This window comes from Amyelois transitella, chromosome 27 (assembly GCF_032362555.1).
Source record: "Amyelois transitella isolate CPQ chromosome 27, ilAmyTran1.1, whole genome shotgun sequence".
Taxonomy (NCBI): domain Eukaryota; kingdom Metazoa; phylum Arthropoda; class Insecta; order Lepidoptera; family Pyralidae; genus Amyelois; species Amyelois transitella.
The window spans coordinates 6396702-6416266 of record NC_083530.1 but is presented as its reverse complement, the minus strand read 5'-3'; the positions used below and the strand labels follow the sequence as shown (position 1 = coordinate 6416266).

At 39.7% G+C, this 19565-nt stretch overlaps 1 protein-coding gene across 2 annotated transcripts in view; it reads left to right on the top strand.

The window, feature by feature from the left end:
• The first annotated feature begins 1537 nt into the window (after positions 1 to 1537).
• The window catches only part of LOC106138241 (neural/ectodermal development factor IMP-L2), a 54067-nt gene continuing 36039 nt past the window's right edge, over positions 1538 to 19565 (top strand). Inside the window, exons 1-2 of one of the 2 annotated variants that reach the window (XM_013339346.2) lie at positions 1538 to 1793; positions 2005 to 2087. The gene's annotated coding sequence lies outside the window, so the exon portion shown is untranslated. The remainder of the gene's footprint in view (positions 1794 to 2004; positions 2088 to 19565) is intronic. The other variant, XM_013339345.2, reaches the window with a different exon arrangement.

Sequence of the window (19565 nt, the reverse complement as noted above, 5' to 3'; positions counted from 1 at the left end):
TCACCGTAAGAGCACCGGTTAGTATTCAAACTAATAACCACTTAGAAAATAGTCATCGGTACCGGCCGAGGTGGGATTTGAACCCTTACCTTTAGGTAATGCTCATCACGCAGTTTAACCAGGTCCTTACCTATTCGATCACCGAAAGAGAGAAATATTTTATTTAAAGATTACGTTATTTAAAGAATCTGTGAATCTATTTCTAGAGCAATTAATAGTGATTAGTTTTCGTGAAGACTGTAAAATTAAATCAATACTGTAGGCGTATCAACAGACTTTATCAATCAATCATTAACTTGCGATGAGTACTTTGAAGCATTACTAATTATCACTAAAAGCATTTGGTGATATTATTTAGATAAAATTAAGTGACAGATTAGATACAGAATATGTAATGAATTCAATCAAAATTTTTTCGCCCTTGTATGTTCTCTAGAAATTTCATTGTAGCGTTTTCGGATTGAAACATACTTTTATCCATAACAAGTAATGTATGTACTCGTATTTAACGCTTTTACGATAAACCTGTTAATCGGAATTTGATGAAACTATAAAGCAGATAATAAAGGTTATATACATCAGAACATATCTCTTCATGAACACCCAAGCAATTGGTTCAAAAAATATATATTTTAGTAATATTATACTTGCCTGAAAAAAATTATCAACAGTTATACCTACTTATAAAAGCGAAAAAGCTACGTGTGAGTTTTATTTTCATATAGTTTTACTATCGTCTGACGCAAATGGCATTCTGTACTCGTTTCGAGTCTTGATTGAATCGCTACTTGGCGTTGGCGTGATAATTAATTCATGTGATTAAGCGATAAGTCGGCGCGTGGCCGCTCTGTAACGCGATATACTTAGACATCTGTTAGTAAATCGTGTTATCACTTTAATTAGCCTACCATTACATAAGTAAAATAAATCTTAATTATCTAACTATTTTTTTTTAATTATTATTAAAACGAAACGAAGATAAACTTTCGACTTACGTATATAACCCATTGTATATTGGAGATGATGAAATCAGGAAAATTTGGGAGGAAAAATATTTGAAAATATTCAAATGGACGGAAATATATTTATGCCTTTTCATAACAGAACTACGATATTTGGTGACTCAATAGAATTCCACTGTTAAGAATTTACCATACGTGATTATATTATAATGACGCCTTTTTATCACTGTTGTACATGTCTATCTTAAAGTAAGAAGTAGTCCTTAGTTAATTACGTTCTAAATTAATTTCCATTTCAGACGGCTTTTAGATTACGGCTTCCTCTTTCACTTCATTCGTTATAGTGAAGCATGACATGAATAAGACCCAACAATAACTAATACATTACATACCGACCGCGAAAAAATATGGTGCTTTAAGCGAATTAAGCCAAACGTTCACCGTTCATTGAAATCTGAGTTAAAAATTTCGTCAGCGCGGAATCGTGAACGTGATTTGCGAGTAACCGCACTGCTGGCCACAGCGACGAGCGCCTTGTCAAGTCGCATTCAAGTTGCAAAAATGATAAAGACAGTGAGCAAACGCAGCAAGGAACGGACGCATTCCTTATTGTACGGCCGCGTTACGTGCACGTCTCCAAAACACCGTTTATCGATAACTCATTCGCATCACTAGACCGCGAATTCGATTGAATGAACCGAGTACATTTTGTGACTGTGAGAAACGTGTGTTAAAAAGTTGTCCTTTGAAAAAAAATGATCCATGATTTTTTAAGAATACAATATTATATGTACTTCGCTATAAAGTAATTACAACTCTTTACGTGTTTGGGTAAGTTTTTTTATAAAATAGTTTCTTTTTATATTTTTGAAACGTTGAAATGATATTTTTACAGTAAGAAAGCTGTTACATTAATTTAAGTATTCATAAACAACCTACCACTTGTCACGAGGCTTAGCTTGCGTGGGAGTTTCCCAAAGTCGTTTATCGCGGATGTATATATAAATATTGTACATGGCAAATTTCATCGAAATTTATTCAGTGGTTTTAGCTGTGCTTTAGGAGATAAGTCGGTCACATTTTGTTCTACACAGGAAGATACTACTTACACCGACTTCAAAAAAGGTAAGTTTGTATGCGACAGCTTGAGTAAATATTAAGTTCTTAACTTGTTGATCCTTCAATAATTTTAGAATTACAACAATCCTCTTACTTTCTTCATAATTTTCTTTCAGTATATATATATATATAGAGGTCTTGATTCTATTTTTGTATAAATTTAACATGTAAATCGGAATGGTCACACATTAGCGCGCGCGAATTCGCTCGTAAAAATATGCATTGCGCTAAATTCAAACAATAGTGTAGTGTCGGAAATTGGAGGGACCGAAGAGGACGTCACTTCGAGAATCGCCAAGGCAAGAGCAACCTTTGCACAGCTCCGTCCTGTATGGCAATCACGGAAACTGACTAGGAGAGTTAAGCTCAAAATATTCCGGTCCAATGTGAAAACCGTTTTGCTGTATGGGTGTGAGACGTGGAAGGTCACTAAAGACATCTTGCACCGTCTCCAAGTCGTCATTAACCGCTGTCTTCGCCGTATTCTCGGTGTTTACTGGCCTGAGAAAATCTCCAACGTAGACCTGTGGGAACGCTGCGGTGAGACTCCGATCGACCAGCAGATCAAACGCCGCAAATGGAACTGTATCGGCCACACGCTCCGAAGGGACCCCGAACACATACCGAGGCAAGCCCTAGACTGGAATCCCCAAGGAAAGCGTAAACGTGGCCGCCCTAAACAGACCTGGCGGCGGACAATCATCGCAGAGGTGAAGAATCTAGGGAAGACTTGGAGCGAAATAAAACGCGAAGCTCAAGACCGAGCGGGATGGCGACGCACTGTGGATGCCCTCTGCCCCAGCTAGGGGACATAGGACCTTAAGTCAAGTAATTCAAGTTCAAACAAGTTCAAAATGTTATATTTTTTTACGCTTGCAACCTGAAGACTCCTTGCAACCTGAAGACTGCTTCAGGTTGCATAATAATATGGATATTTTTTCTGTTTTCTTAAGCTTTTTGTATAATGAGGGGGTAGGCGGCCGATTACATTAGTCAAACCTTTCGTATGTCGACATTTTGGCCGTTTCAGCGATTATAATCACGACACGTGTCGTCATCAATGGCGTCGGCATGGCTCTCGTTTAATTATTTAAAATTAATATGCGATAGTTTCCTATCCCGTGCAAATGGCAGAGTGTCCCTACCCTACGAGTAATTTACATGGCGAATTTCGAATTTCTAGATCCAGCAGTCGGGCAACATCTGCCTGTCGGTTTCCTCTTTTATATACATATATTTAAAGACAGAACATTATATTCTTCTTTCAGTCTATTGATGACTGTTGGCTCTGTTTACCCCTCAAGGGATATGGACGTGATTATATGTTATGTTATGTAACATTATATTCCAAGGTGGCCAACTCACACATGGTCTTTCCTTATCTTAAAATCACCAAATGTTTTAAATACGGCATTTCACTTTTATGTGACACATCTAATCTCTATTGATATAATGATGTATTAATTATTATTTTCCTACATAATACTAATACGATTATTATGTAAAGATTACATTGGTTATACAAATAAGGTTGATTGGGGTAGATTAAATGATATGTTAAAAGTAAGTAGCCTTTTGCATATTACTAGACAACATATAATACGAACAGGGATACAAACGTGAGGAAAGTTTCAAAATCAGGTAACTGAATGCAGCACAGACAGTTCTAGCTCAGTTAGGATGAGTTCACACCAAAAGGTAACTGAATGCAGCACAGACAGTTCTCGCTCAGTTAGGATGAGTTCACACCAAAAGGTAACTGAATGCAGCACAGACAGTTCTCGCTCAGTTAGGGTGAGTTCACACCAAAAGGTCACTGAATGCAGCACAGACAGTTCTCGCTCAGTTAGGGTGAGTTCACACCAAAAGGTCGCTGAATGCAGCACAGACAGTTCTCGCTCAGTTAGGGTGAGTTCACACCAAAAGGTCACTGAATGCAGCACAGACAGTTCTCGCTCAGTTAGGATGAGTTCACACCAAAAGGTCACTGAATGCAGCACAGACAGTTCTCGCTCAGTTAGGATGAGTTCACACCAAAAGGTCACTGAATGCAGCACAGGCAGTTCTCGCTCAGTTAGGGTGAGTTCACACCAAAAGGTCACTGAATGCAGCACAGGCAGTTCTCGCTCAGTTAGGGTGAGTTCACACCAAAAGGTCACTGAATGCAGCACAGACAGTTCTCGCTCAGTTAGGATGAGTTCACACCTAAAGGTCACTGAATGCAGCACAGACAGTTCTCGCTCAGTTAGGATGAGTTCACACCAAAAGGTCACTGAATGCAGCACAGACAGTTCTCGCTCAGTTAGGATGAGTTCACACCAAAAGGTCACTGAATGCAGCACAGACAGTTCTCGCTCAGTTAGGATGAGTTCACACCAAAAGGTCACTGAATGCAGCACAGGCAGTTCTCGCTCAGTTAGGGTGAGTTCACACCAAAAGGTCACTGAATGCAGCACAGGCAGTTCTCGCTCAGTTAGGGTGAGTTCACACCAAAAGGTCACTGAATGCAGCACAGACAGTTCTCGCTCAGTTAGGATGAGTTCACACCAAAAGGTCACTGAATGCAGCACAGACAGTTCTCGCTCAGTTAGGATGAGTTCACACCAAAAGGTCACTGAATGCAGCACAGGCAGTTCTCGCTCAGTTAGGGTGAGTTCACACCAAAAGGTCACTGAATGCAGCACAGACAGTTCTCGCTCAGTTAGGATGAGTTCACACCAAAAGGTCACTGAATGCAGCACAGGCAGTTCTCGCTCAGTTAGGGTGAGTTCACACCAAAAGGTCACTGAATGCAGCACAGACAGTTCTCCCTCGGTTAGGGTGAGTTCACACCAAAAGGTCACTGAATGCAGCACAGACAGTTCTCGCTCAGTTAGGGTGAGTTCACACCAAAAGGTCACTGAATGCAGCACAGACAGTTCTCGCTCAGTTAGGATGAGTTCACACCAAAAGGTCACTGAATGCAGCACAGACAGTTCTCGCTCAGTTAGGATGAGTTCACACCAAAAGGTCACTGAATGCAGCACAGGCAGTTCTCGCTCAGTTAGGGTGAGTTCACACCAAAAGGTCACTGAATGCAGCACAGACAGTTCTCCCTCGGTTAGGGTGAGTTCACACCAAAAGGTCACTGAATGCAGCACAGACAGTTCTCCCTCGGTTAGGGTGAGTTCACACCAAAAGGTCACTGAATGCAGCACAGACAGTTCTCGCTCAGTTAGGGTGAGTTCACACCAAAAGGTCACTGAATGCAGCACAGACAGTTCTCGCTCAGTTAGGGTGAGTTCACACCAAAAGGTAACTGAATGCAGCACAGACAGTTCTAGCTCGGTTAGGGTGAGTTCACACCAAAAGGTCACTGAATGCAGCACAGGCAGTTCTCGCTCAGTTAGGATGAGTTCACACCAAAAGGTCACTGAATGCAGCACAGGCAGTTCTCGCTCAGTTAGGGTGAGTTCACACCAAAAGGTCACTGAATGCAGCACAGACCGTTCTCGCTCAGTTAGGGTGAGTTCACACCAAAAGGTCACTGAATGCAGCACAGACAGTTCTCGCTCAGTTAGGGTGAGTTCACACCAAAAGGTCGCTGAATGCAGCACAGACAGTTCTCGCTCAGTTAGGGTGAGTTCACACCAAAAGGTCACTACGCTGCGCGATGCTGCGCGACACAGAGAGGGAGCTACGGCTCCGGGCTAGGAGCGCGGCGGCTGCACATTGTTATTATTATTCACTAGAATCTTTGTAACAGGTGAATTTGTATACCTTTAATGGTAGTTGCTCCACCAACGTTATATATAATAGACACATGATAACTGTGAGCTTCTACCGAGAATGCAAATGAAAACAAACATTGTACATCTTTCTAGTTACTTCTGCCTGAAATCACCCGTAAGGGCTCTCCGAAACTGAGATGAGACAGCTCCATTAGGTTCTAAGAGGGTAGGGTGAGGTTCTAATTTAAGTTTAGGGTACCTACTATTGACCTGACCTTTCATAAGCTTGTTCTTCCCCTTTTACCGTTTCGCACTCCTTGTATAATTGTGCTGTGTTTTAAAACTGCATATAGTAAAATATATCGAATCTCAACTTTGTCATAACTTAACCTAAATAGTTGTGTCACACGACCCCGCGCCCGCGTCCGGTATCCTCTATCGCCGTAAAACGATCGTTTGAACACGGCTCACTTTTTATTTGGAACAAAACATTTACACTATAGAAATAAAGCTGCAGATATTTACAAAAATTTATTAATTACTAGCGATCGCCGGCTTCATCCTACCCATATTTATAGATATAAACCTTCCTCAGAAAACCCTTATTCCAACATTTCAAACAGGAACAATATCCGTTTACAACATTCTGAGATAGCGCATACCTACATACAGACAAAAAAAATATTTGGAGATTTTTAGTGCTCTTCTGTCAACACCACCACTAACTTAAAGATTTTCTGTTTGGTCAGCTGGTAGACTGGCAGAGAATGCCAGTGGGCATTAAGTCCGCCTTTTGTGTATTTTTTTTTATCCTTTTGTAATTGGTTTTGACGTCAATTTACAAATTCACCTTAATGTGTCTTAAGAGTCATGTGCCTGGCTTCGTCTTCCCTTAACATGACGTAAGACGTAAGTATGTATTGTGTACCAGGAGCGCACCTCTGTACCGTCACTAGTTTGTGTTCTGAAGGTAACCTCCGACCCTGAACTGCACGGCGCGGTCGTTGACCCCGCTGCGGCACTGGACGCAAGGTTTACAAGCCTCGATGTGTGTCAAGGCTGTCTGGACTTCCATACCCACTTGAGGAATCTAGTGCCTCCATATATAACATCACGCCTCTTCTTCGGAGGAGTAGGCAGAGACTACATCTTTCCACTTGCCTTAATCCTTACATACCTACTTCTTTCGCTTCATCCACATTCGTAGATCTCTTCATGCACGCTCGTCGATTCGAGGCATTTTTGACCTGACTTTCCGCGTGAAAAGAGTACTTTACAGAAATATAATCAGTACCTGCCGAAGCCCTGTCTACCCCGTAAGGAGCCGTGAGCAATGCGCATTCAGTTTCGTAATCAGTCTGACCTAGAATGGGGTGTCACATGCAATGGATCAATTTTCGTTCGAACAATTTCGCTGAGTTCGATACGTAGTACTACGCCGCCCGCCGCCGTCTCGCTGTGTCGTTGACCTAAATTATATTGATTATTAAATCATTTAGAGTTATAATAAAATCAATTGCATCGGCTTGTATTACGTTATTTGATAATAGCTTATTCCCGGGACTTTTTTCTCGTGGGAATTTATAGAAGCTAATATGTGACCTGATCTGATGAATATGGGACCACCTCAGCAGATAATCCTTACAAAAAAAATATGATTGGGAACTTTATGGTGAGAGGTCAGGTCAACAGCACCTACTTTAAATCGACAAACTTGCATGGAAATATGATAGAAGTGGCCAAAGCGAATATAAAAAGTATGCAAAAATCGTGGGCAGTAAATGTAGGATGTTAGCCAGAATGTGGTGCGTTTGTGACTTTTCTACACAAAATCTACTGGACGGATTTTAATGATATTTAGTACACGGGTAGAATATAACTTGTATGAACACATAGGACGGTTTTTATCCCGAAATTCGCACAAGAGAGAAGCTTCGGACAGCTAAATGTAATTATCGAGAAAACAAGCTAGCTGACATTGTAGCTCAAATAAGTAATAGCACTATTAGTTTTTCTACAAAATAAACAGGAAGTGAGGTAAAAAATGCAAGTACATTTTAATTGATTTATAACTTACTGATAACGCGAAATCTTTATTATGCTTTATTATGCTCCAAATACGATAAAAATAGATATCTGTATAGATTAGGTATTTTTGAAAGATTAATCCTTTGTATTACGCATTTTGTCAGCCCACAAGTGAGTAGCTGATAAGGACAGAACTCGGATTAAAATAAGACAATAGAAATGACATGTATTTGTAAGTAACTAACTTTATATGTCACCGTGTAGCAACTCACAACACAACAGTGTACAGATTTTGGTACTGATGTCGGTGTACCATCAGATTTTCAAGACACATTTAGCAGTTTGTTCGTCCTGGCGTGAGTCCCGGTGACATCCTCACCTCTCTGGCGGGAAGCCTGCAAGAAGATTTTACATGAAGCGACTCTCGTCCGACCTCTGCAACTAATCTAACTCATAGTGAATCAAAGTATCATTATTTCATTCATTCATATAATCACGTTTATATCCCTTTCGGGGTAGACAGAGCCAGCAGTCTTGAAAGACTAAGAGGCCACGTTCATCTGTTACGCTTAATGATAGACTTGAGATTCAAATAGTGACAGGTTGTTAGCCCATCGCCTAAAAGAAGAATCCCAACGATTTACGACATCGACGGGAAAGAGATGGAGCACTTCTACATTATTATACTATCTGTGCGGCAACAAGTTAATGTCGCGCCGTTGGTTCGTCACGCAACTTGTTGCTGGGTGCGCTGTTGTCATACAATGTATGGAGTTAAGGCGAAGCTGCAATATTTTTCAGTTATAAAAAACGTAACATGTTACGACTATTGCCCTGAGAGGCAGGTAGAAACTACATATTAAACTATACAAGAGTATTTTCGAACCGTATATACCTGGGTATAAAAATTTAATAACAAATTTTTATACCCAGGGGTGTGGGCTGTGCTATGGCAATTAATAAATGACGGCCGAGATGACCCATAATAATAAATAACATTTTTGAATTTGAACTTAAGGGAGCCGATTTCTTTGTTAATCTATTTAACAATGAAATGTATAATTTATTTGGTGGCTATTATATAATGAAAACATAAATGTATATATAACGTAATAACGTGAACTACTTTTTCCATGTTTGAAGGCATATAATTTTTAATTTGAATAGTACTTATGGCATGACGTAGAATAAAAACATAGTTAAAAGTTTGAATAAACATTTCTGTTATAAAACAAATCGCCTTAACACTGAAGTGTGTTGCGAGCTGTAGTGAGTTGGTAACTGCGATGGCAATTTACTTAAGCTATTTTGAAACTTGAAGAGTCGGAGGCGCACATTAATGTGCAACTTTTGCGCTATTGAAGAGATTTCAGTCATTAATACCTGTGAGATTTTCTTGGTGAAAGTATCGGTTTTAAACGAACCGCCTCGCGGTCTGACATCCGCAACCTTTGCAGGGAAACCTAACCTATAAAGGATCACGCTTAAACTCCAGTTGCCTGAATGTGCAGGTTTCCTCACGATATTTTCCCCCGCCGTAAGAGCATCGATTAACATTCAAACTAAGGTACATAACTCGAGAAAGAGTTATTTGCAATTCAGAAATGCATCAATATCGGCTTCACAGGCAAAGCTCAGATCAAATCTAAGATCTAAGAGGAACGATGAATTTGATGCTCAGCATCAGCAGAAATTAAAAGATTGTTAGGAAATACAGTTACAATGGAAACCTCTCCGCCCGTTACTGCAGTCGCCTCGAACAGTTTTTCCGCCGCGTTCTCAGAATCGCAATAGTTATTATTACACTCATTACGCTACTTTCTTACGAATACGTTACTGGAAGAAAGTTAGATCGCTTCTCGAGACCTAACGATTGTATAATGGAGACATGAGGGGAAAGTATATCTCAATTCCATCCACGAAGTTAAATGTAGTCTTCTGTACTTATGTATCTGTAAAAATATATGTTATTCTAATCGATACGCTTGTTTAATATGACAAAATCCATATTTCCACTTGTGTCAGTGGTCGAATCAGTAAGGTGCCCGGTTAACCCAGGTTCGAATCCCACCGCGGCCATGTACCAATGAATATTTTCAAAGTTATGTACATTAGAACACTAACCGATGCTCTAGCGGTGAGGGAAAACATCGTGAGGAAACCTGCACATTCAGGCAACTGGATGTGTAACCATGATCGATCCAATACGGGTTGGGTTTACCTGCAAAGGTTGCGGAGGTCAGATGGGAGTCGTTTCATGTAAAAACCTGACTCACCCAACCCAGGATCCATGGTCGATGTAACCATGCACATGCCAATCTCTGTATAATAATAATCTTTCAAAAACATTTTTCCTTTTCAGACATTTTGTTTACTTGTAACTTTGTTTACTTAGCTGTGAATCGTTTAAGAAAGTTACAAAAATAATAGACTAGATATGTACCGTACATAAACAGATCGCTAGTTGAGTCACCAGCACCCTACATAGATAATAATTTCAGACAGATAAATCTAAAGTATCAAATCACTCAAAGGAATCCTTTCATCCTCTTTTTCTAATATTCTCTGTGGTAATAACTATTAAAAATTAAAAGATTACATTTTCTGTCATTGATGGATCATCAAAAACATCACAGAATATTAGCGGTGCCATTTAGTAGACTTTCACAATAGGGCTTTTGCTTTTATCACATTCAGAAGCTCTTTCCGGTAATTTGCCTTACGTTTTCTATTTACATATATACGTTTATACGTACGTTTACACGTCTTTATCCCGCACAGGTTAGACAGAGCGGCAACCTGGAAAAGTGATGAAGTTAAGATTCAAATAGTTAAAGAAAAATACTGTATATAAGTGTTTCCCTTGATAGACTTGAAATTTGCACGTGAAGAGAAGCAGCCGGCACACTTTAGGTTCATCTTCGCTGCCAGAGCAGCGTGCAAGTCTTCGTACGTATCACATTTTGTAAATGGCCTCTGATGGACGCGCGAGACGAAAACCCATTTGATGATCGTAATGTTTAACAGCGTTGTTGCTATTTATGTTTACATACGGTCTTATAGTTTTACTGCTTTGTTTGTTGAGAATTGTGAATGCTGTCTGTTAGTTGTATAACGGAATTTGTCTATTAAATCGTTATGATATTTCTTATTAAAATAAAATTTGCTCTTTTTCCACCGCGTTCATTCTGTTGCCTTTTCTTAAAACTTTCACTCCCATTTATTAGTTTTGTGTCCAACATGATTTGATAACTTCTGACTGCTCATAAAGGCATGAAACGCTGCATTCACCAGGTTCGGCATTCAATTTACTTTCAACATCACTATCAAACTTTCCATCTGCAGTAGATACCTATACAACCTCTTTGACTTGCTCCAGACTTCTTGAAAATTTAAATGTCTTGAAATTCAATGTCCAATTGATATTATTTAATCAGTTCTAGTTAAATTTGCGCTATTAAAATAATATTAACAGTAGGAAGTAGGATGAGCGATAGAAAGGATAGGACTATTGTACGTCAAGGTCTTCCTGGCCCATCAATCTTAGGTCATTCTCCTAGGCCACATTCTACCTAGGAGCTAGGGTAACCAGATCTAGTTAGGCATAATTTTTTTTTATAACTCAACTTGTAGGAGTACTGAGAGGAAAATGCGTCAATGTCAACCTAACCTACCTTTCAATCCGGATAAATCTAACTGCTTACGCGGGATTTGCAATAAACGCACAATGTACCCGAAAGAAACCGCGGGAAAAGCTATTCCTACTTCCCTACGAATTAGTATTATAAATGCAAAAGTAACTATAACTTGTTATTGCGAAAAAGAAGCGACACGTTTCTTAAGCAGTAAGAGCTTTTGTTTGTAACGAATGATCTCACAAACTATTTTACCAATTTCAATGACAAATGTAGTTGTTATACAGATATCCAATAATTTATAACGCAGGAAGTACCTGTACTCGCCCTGAACACTTGACGCTCCTGTGGTGACATCTCTGCGCCATAAATCACAACGGCCAATCACGCGACGCTATCAGCCAATAACAGCAAAGAGTCTTAATCGCGCAAGCAAAGATTTCACGGATTGGAGCATATATACAACCTCCACCACAACATCGTCTGTCGCGCGGTTCCCCAGGCATCACCTAGCCTGGCGGAAGATCTTCCCTTTGTGGCGTTGGAGCCCGAATCTTCGGCCCCGCTGCTACATTCTCTCTACACAATACGAGTACAGTATGTCTGGCTACCCTACCGCGCCGCGACCTGTCTAGAAGCTGACAAAGCGACGTGGGAACGACACAGGAATCTAGAAGTAGGTCGCCACTGAATGAACTTAGATCAATTTATGTCTGACATTGCTTTGGCACAGGACAGGCACGCTATTGATGATTGAGATGACTGAAGAAGGACGGAGACTGAGTTAGGACCAGTCAAATGCTTCCCTCGATTTTACCATCACGATACTTTATGATAGAATGTTATTGATAAAAGTACATTATAATCACGCCTGTTTCCCGAAGAATAAGACAGATACTACATCTTTAAAATGCGGCATATTTTTTTGCTTTATACTATTTGTTAAATATAAAAGAAGTGCTGAGTGGACATCAACGCACGGCCAAACCACTGCTTCTAGTAATTAGAAAAGCGGCATGTTCCTTGTAGTCTGTGGGTGCACTAAGAGAGGATTTCAGCAACCGGAAACGGAAATAAACGCGATTTGTGATGCGTGGCTTCGCGCAGGCGTGAATAAACTCTTGTTTATTTTTTAATTCGTTGAAGAAAATTTATAAAGTAAAATTAAAAAAATATAATATACTTAAGCTATTCCATGTTAGAACAGTCTTCTTCTTCACCGTTACCTTTGCCCCCCTTTACGCCGGGTCGGCACAGTACGTTAGTTTTTGCAATTGCTTTCGTCAGTTGTCATCTCACCGATAACTCTTTTTCTACTCACACGTTCCCTTACCCTGTCCTTCTATCTCTTTTTAGTCTTCCTCTATTTTTAAAACCGTCAGTATTAGCACAATTTCATAATACGTCATTTAAAAATTATCTCGCTACCATCGGTATGAGCTCACGTAGAGTAGTATCACATTTCCTTACAGATAACCCGTAATTGTTATTATTGGTCTTCCTCGTCCGGTCACTCCCTCTGTGCTGACCTTGGGGCCACGAAACACGTGTTTATCGAGACTACGACTACGGAATTGACTACATTTCCCAATTGTCTTATAGGTATAGCAACGTAGACTGCAAACAAACAAAAAATAATACATTCATATATCACTAGATCTTTTCACTTGTCACATTCTTGTATGCAGGCTTGTAGGTTTGGAACTGTAAAGTAGGCTGTCTTCAAATTTAAAGTCAATGCATTCTTATTTAATTGTTTAATCATATAATATATAAACAATAGGGAGTGGCTACAACCAATAACCAATAGTCACAGGGCTCTTAATCACCAAGATTGAATTGAGAATCATAGATAATGGTAGTAACAGATTGCTAACCTAAAAGCAAATTCCAAATTTTGTAAACCTCTAACTGTATAATTTCAATAAACTGCGCATTTATCTAGGTTTAGATTTTTAAAAGATAGATATAGAATATAACACGATAATATCGATAATTTTTGTAGACTATCGTAATAGGTGTCAGGTGGCACGTTATAGACAGCAGATAAGAATTTAATTATAATACGACGAGATTCATTACAGCAATATATCAAATCGGAATAATTAGAGTCCAAAGTGCACATTTCATGCGTAGAACGGAATAAATGTCTTACTATTTGCATAATAAATTTGATCCATTATAATAAACTAACTGGTTTAAACCGGTTCACGGTAATTGAACTAATATTTTATTTAATCAATTTGCAAATTTATTAAATTATTTCCTATCTATTAATGAGGCTACTGTTAGTAGTCTCACGTATTTTTTTTACCATTTTGATGGTCAAGGTTTTGTACAGGATTTTGGTCACATATTCAATCAGTATCTAAATTTAATCGACATTATTTTTTAGAGTCTATATAGTTACTTATTGGGAACGTCGTAAAATGTAAAATATCCTTTAAAAAAAACTTGATTTCAGAGATGAAGAATCAAACTCAATTACTTAAAATTCAACAATAATTTGCGATTATTTCACTACATTATTTCGCGCGTTTAGTGGCCACACCTTCGGCTCGCGGAAACAGTTTGACATTTTTATAGCGTTTGCAATTGAATTATTGTGAGGAATGTATGTCACGACGATCGGAACACACCGCGCCAATTTGTACATTACATTTTATTATACGAGGTTTTTGAGCTTACCGGCAAAGGATTGTATGATGGTATCTCATTTTATCTGTTCCATGAAACTCCAGGGGTTGTCTATAAGTTAATAAAACTTATTTCTCTTGGCGTTAGTTCCGGTACACTATACCCTGCGTGGAGTGGAGCCCGGGGTGCGCCTTTGACCACGATCGTGGATTGTGGAAGTCAGGTCACACACCTTAACCAGTTGGGATGACATATTTAGATGCTTGAAATGTGCATTTCACGGGGTTTCCTCACGACATCGTGACGGAGAGAGAACATTCACTTCCTTATATTAAACATGGAAAATCACATTCATGAGTCTCTTCATGAATAAATTCAGGTCTTCATATACAAACAACAGTTACCTCAAGAGTTTCCTAATACTTTAAGATATTGTAAGATAAAAGTAATTACTTATTTTATACATATTTGACGATTACGGGTATAAGAAACGGGAGAGGTCTGTAAGGATTTAAGCAATCCATAGTCTCTGCCTAACCCAATGGGAGACAGGCCTGATGGTGTGTATGTATGTAGATTGAATTCCCCTGAACACCAGTTTCCGGTCCTCATCAAGATCCCAATGCTTCCATCCAACGAGCCGTGTTCTCAGGTTTGAGCCCCGGACCTTCGGAGCCAGCCACATGCGGTTTGCACCGCACTCGGCCGGCAGCAGATTGCATCGTTACCTCAGTTATAAAGTGTAGAATACACAAAGGTGGTGTTATGGAGGAAATAAAAAAAAAATTACTTCTAACCCTCATAACTACGCGATAAAATTGGTACGTAAAATCGTTTCATAAACAGCCGAGTAATCGTTGAAAACTAAAAAAATATCTCTTGTGTGTCAATAAATTAGATGGTTCTATATAACTAATAATTGAATTGCCATGGAAACTAAATGTGCAAGTTTAACTTCTGTTCCCTCAATATTTGTAAACGCTGCGTGAAGTTAAGCACGTAACGACGGGTCGGGTTCAGATGGGTCAGCTATAAAGTATGTCATCTTAGAAGACATTGTAAGTAAATTAAATTATAATCACTTGACTATTTGATTGTTAATTGGATATAGACTATGTTTCAATGCGTGAATATCAAATTTGAATCCCTATTAATTTTGCTTAGGCGACTAAGGGATAACCTTATTAACCATATAACTTTTAGCAACCCTTCACTATTTGAATCTCAAGTCTATAATTAAGCCAAACAGCTGAACGTGGCCTATCAGTCTTTTAAAGACAGTTGGCTCTGTCTACCCCGCAAATATTGTATCTATATCTATACTAATATTATAAAGCTGAAGAGTTTGTTTTGTTTGTTTGTTTTTTTGTTTGTTTGTTTGTTTAAACGCGCTAATCTCAGAAACTACTGAACCGATTTGAATAATTCTTTCACTGTTAGATAGTCTATTTATCGAGGAAGGCTATAGGCTACATTATATCCCGGATTTCCTACGGGAAACGTCAACAATGCAGGTGAAAGTTGAATGAGTCAGCCATCTGCGAGCTTTCCACGCGAACGCTGCGCAAACCAACAAAGATATAGTAAAACAATGTACTAAAGATGTGAAGTACTCATTTTTTGCCACAAAAAAGTCCGCGAGAGCATATATCTATCTCTTAAGGTTTACTTACAATAACCACTTTTATGTTCATTTTTTAAGATTATTTTTTCATTATAAACATAAGTTATTTTGAAACCAATTTTCTTTAATTCAGTATTAATCCTTATCCAAATAAATATGTTTATTACTTTCGGCTTTTCATGTAGACTAAAATTGCCATTTACAGTATATAAATCAGACGAATAGGTTTTGAGATATAGTCGTTATAAACAATTTGCAGCGAACATTTAATACGGCGAACCAGCGTTCTTTCTAATACGCGTGACCGCCTGAGACATCTTAGAAGATATTACTATTTTAAAATAAAGTATCAGCCTGTAAGATCCCACTATTGGGCAAAGGCCTCTCATCTCACTCCGGTCTCCGTTCCGTCGCGGGTAATGATGTGAGCCAAGTCGTCGCCAAGTTGCATAAATTAGCAGCTATAATTGATAAAGCCGAGGAGGATGTTTGCAAAAATAAAAATGATGCCCAAAATAACTATTCCACGCGGACGAAGTCGCGGGCACAGCTAGTGTATGTATGTATTAACTTTGCTGTGTATACATAGGCCTTCGTCTAGTCTAGTGCAAGCTGCTATGCAGGTTTGGTGGCAAAGAGTACATGCTAGATGCTTGTAAAAGTAAAACATACATATATAAAATCACGCCTCTTTCCCGGAGGGGTAGGCAGAGACTGTAAAAGTTGTAAAGTAAAAGTAAACCAAAAGAAATGCTTAGGTATAAATTTGGGAGACCGATTGGATCTTGTTATAGGCGATAGGCTAGCAACTTGTCACTATATGAAACGCAATTCCATCATTAAGTCATTCAGCTGAACGTGCCCTTGCAGTAGTTTCAGGACCATCTCCGAATGTTAATATTATACGTTTAGATAATACATTAGAGTGTCTGTCTGTTGTAGTAGCCGATCAATCAAAATGTTACAAAATTTTGTTTTCCCAACCTGACAAACTTAAGACAGGGTTGTCACGTCGTGAAAACAAAGTGTTATTATGTATCAATTTGCGCTATTGGAATTAGTGTGTTCTACATTCGTCACGCGTCAGTAATGTGGCGATGACAATTCTGGCGAGGTCATGACATACGTCAACTCGTGACGTCAGATAGTGGAATGCAGCCGCTGGATGAATCTGCAATTTGTATGTTATACTAAAGACCGCGGCTCCGTCCGCGTTATATAAAGAAAATCACGTTCACTCCTGTTCGGGAAATCCTCTTTTACGCACCCCTAGACCACGTATACGTATACGCCGTGTGGTTCACAGCACCAAAACAAAAAATAATAGGATCACTCCATCTCTTTCCCATGGATGTCGTAAAAGGCGACTATGGGATAGGCTTACAAATTTGGGATTCTTTTTTTAGGCGATGGGCTAGCAACCTGTCACTATTTGGATCTCAATTCTATCATTAAGCCAAATAGCTGAACGTGGCCGATCAGTCTTTTCAAGACTGTTGGCTCTGTCTACCCCACAAGGGATAAAGACGACGACGATGACGATATGTATGTAGACCACGTATAGAACCTACAATCTAAATTTCAAATCGCTAGACCTAGCTGTTTGGGTGAGTGTTGATATTATGTCAGTCAGTCATTCATTCAAATTGACAGATTCACAGTGACTGGTTGATAAGTTAATAAGCCTTTCCTTTAATTCATCTGCACGGGAAGAGAAGATGCTGGCACACACTATGCTTTATTTATTTATATATTTATGTACATGAAGAAAAAAAATAAGAATGAAACTTAAAGAGAAATTAAGTACAAGGGCACTACTTATTTCTAGAGAAATTCCTTACAGCAGGCGCACGACACGACACGCTTTCTTCCAGGACCACGAAACATTCCACTAAATGAATGTACCTATTCCTTTAGTCGCCGTTTACGACAACCATGGAAAAGGGAAAGAGGTTTTCCAAAATATCGGGAACCACACGACAGTTTGAATGACACAATGAGGGATGCAACCGTGTCAAAAACTAGGAGGAAGATGAATAATGATCCCCATCTTTTTTATCGGCAGATAATGAAGCAACCACTCGAGTTATCTCCGCGGGCGGCCAACAACCTCTCGCCCTTTAAAACTAGCCTTGAACGACTTGGCAACACATTGACTTGCTGCATTCACTGGACAGGACATGCCTGTTTTAGTAAAAATATCACTGACTCGGTAGCACCACGGAATAATTAATAGTATGTCAGCACTGTGTAAGATTTAGAAGTTAGCAAATACTTATACAAAATTAATGGGTTCGTGGGAATGGGGAATGGGACCTACATATGTAGACGCACGTGGATCTTGACAGATCAATTAGTGCACTGGACCGACGGGCTTGCATGAGTATTTAAAGTGAACGAAGCGAAAGAAGCTTGATGGATTTTCAAGTGAAAATATTTGGTCACTTCCTACGCCCCGCGAAAGAAGCGTCAGATTGTAGAGAGCAGTATGCAAAGTCTCTTTATCCTCCGCGACTGAACGCGGCCATGATGCATTCGACAGCACGGCTGGGTCTTAAGTGAGGGAAAGGTTTCTGTCTCTCTAAGAACAAACCATATAGTTCAATCACATCTTTCAACTGTTAGGTTTGTTGTCAAGAATGTCTTTACCCAATTTGTATGAGTTCTGTTCCGTCCTGCTAAAAAGTAAGTGTAGAAAAGTATTTCGGTCCAAAGTGTCTAAAGTCTGACAAAAAATCGTCTAGCTTTCCAAGCCTGAGAGGTTTCACTGTTCTTGTCGCCCGTACTATCTGTTTACGTATGTAATTCAACTATTAGATACTTATCATCATTCACCAGTTCCTTTTTTAAAAAAGGTCGTCAAAATATCTGCTCCAATTGAATCCAGCACCAACACCCCTAAAGGTCCACTGCCAGCAGATCTAAATGAACTAGTAACAGTCGGCAACAGTGAATTGCGTGGCACTGCGCGCTGCAGCCAATCTGCCGAGTCAGATGTCAATTGTTCTCGTTGCAGACCGCGCGGCGGGCGCCGGACTTTGTATGCAGCGGCTGGCAACGGGCAAGGCTGCTCGCTCATTGGAACGCGGTCCCGACGTCGCACAAATGTAGCCTAGGTTTGATATATTAGTATGTGGTTAGTGGCGTATTATTCACATGCGAAAAATATAGCCACAGTTTGACATTTTACCTATCCAGAACGATGTGTATTTCGAATTTCATAGAAATCACTGCAGCGTTTAGACAGAAAGTGTACCTAATAAAGAGCGTCGGACGGTTAAGGTATCCATAAATACAAACATGATAAAATTAAGGAAATTAAATGAATGAATGGTGAGACGGGACTCTCTTCGTATACTTACATTTATACAATTTACCTAACCCAGGATCGTGTTAATAAGCTGCACCGGATTTACTAATCACTTCTAAATCTTGTGTCTTGTAAAGAATAGGCTACGGTCAGCTATTTGGCTTAATGACAGAATTGAGATTCAGATACTGACATATTGCAAGCCCATCGTCTAAAGGGAGAATCCCAAGTTTATAAACCTATCCCTTAGTCGCCTTTCACGACATCCTTGGGAAAGAAATAGACTGGTCCAATTCTTTTTTCTATTGGTGCCACACGGAGAGAGATGATAACAATTTTCCATCACCCCTTATATCGCGGCCAGTCTGCGGCGGCCCTTACAGCTCTTAGCAACAGCCCACCAGCGTCACTGATGGAATTGATCCCGCAGCCGCAGCGCAGTAACGATGCGCTGGAGACGCGCTCGGAGTGATTGGTCCACTCGGATCATATGGGCGGTCACCAGCGGCGCGGGCGCCCGGTGCGTCCTTAGCGGCGTTG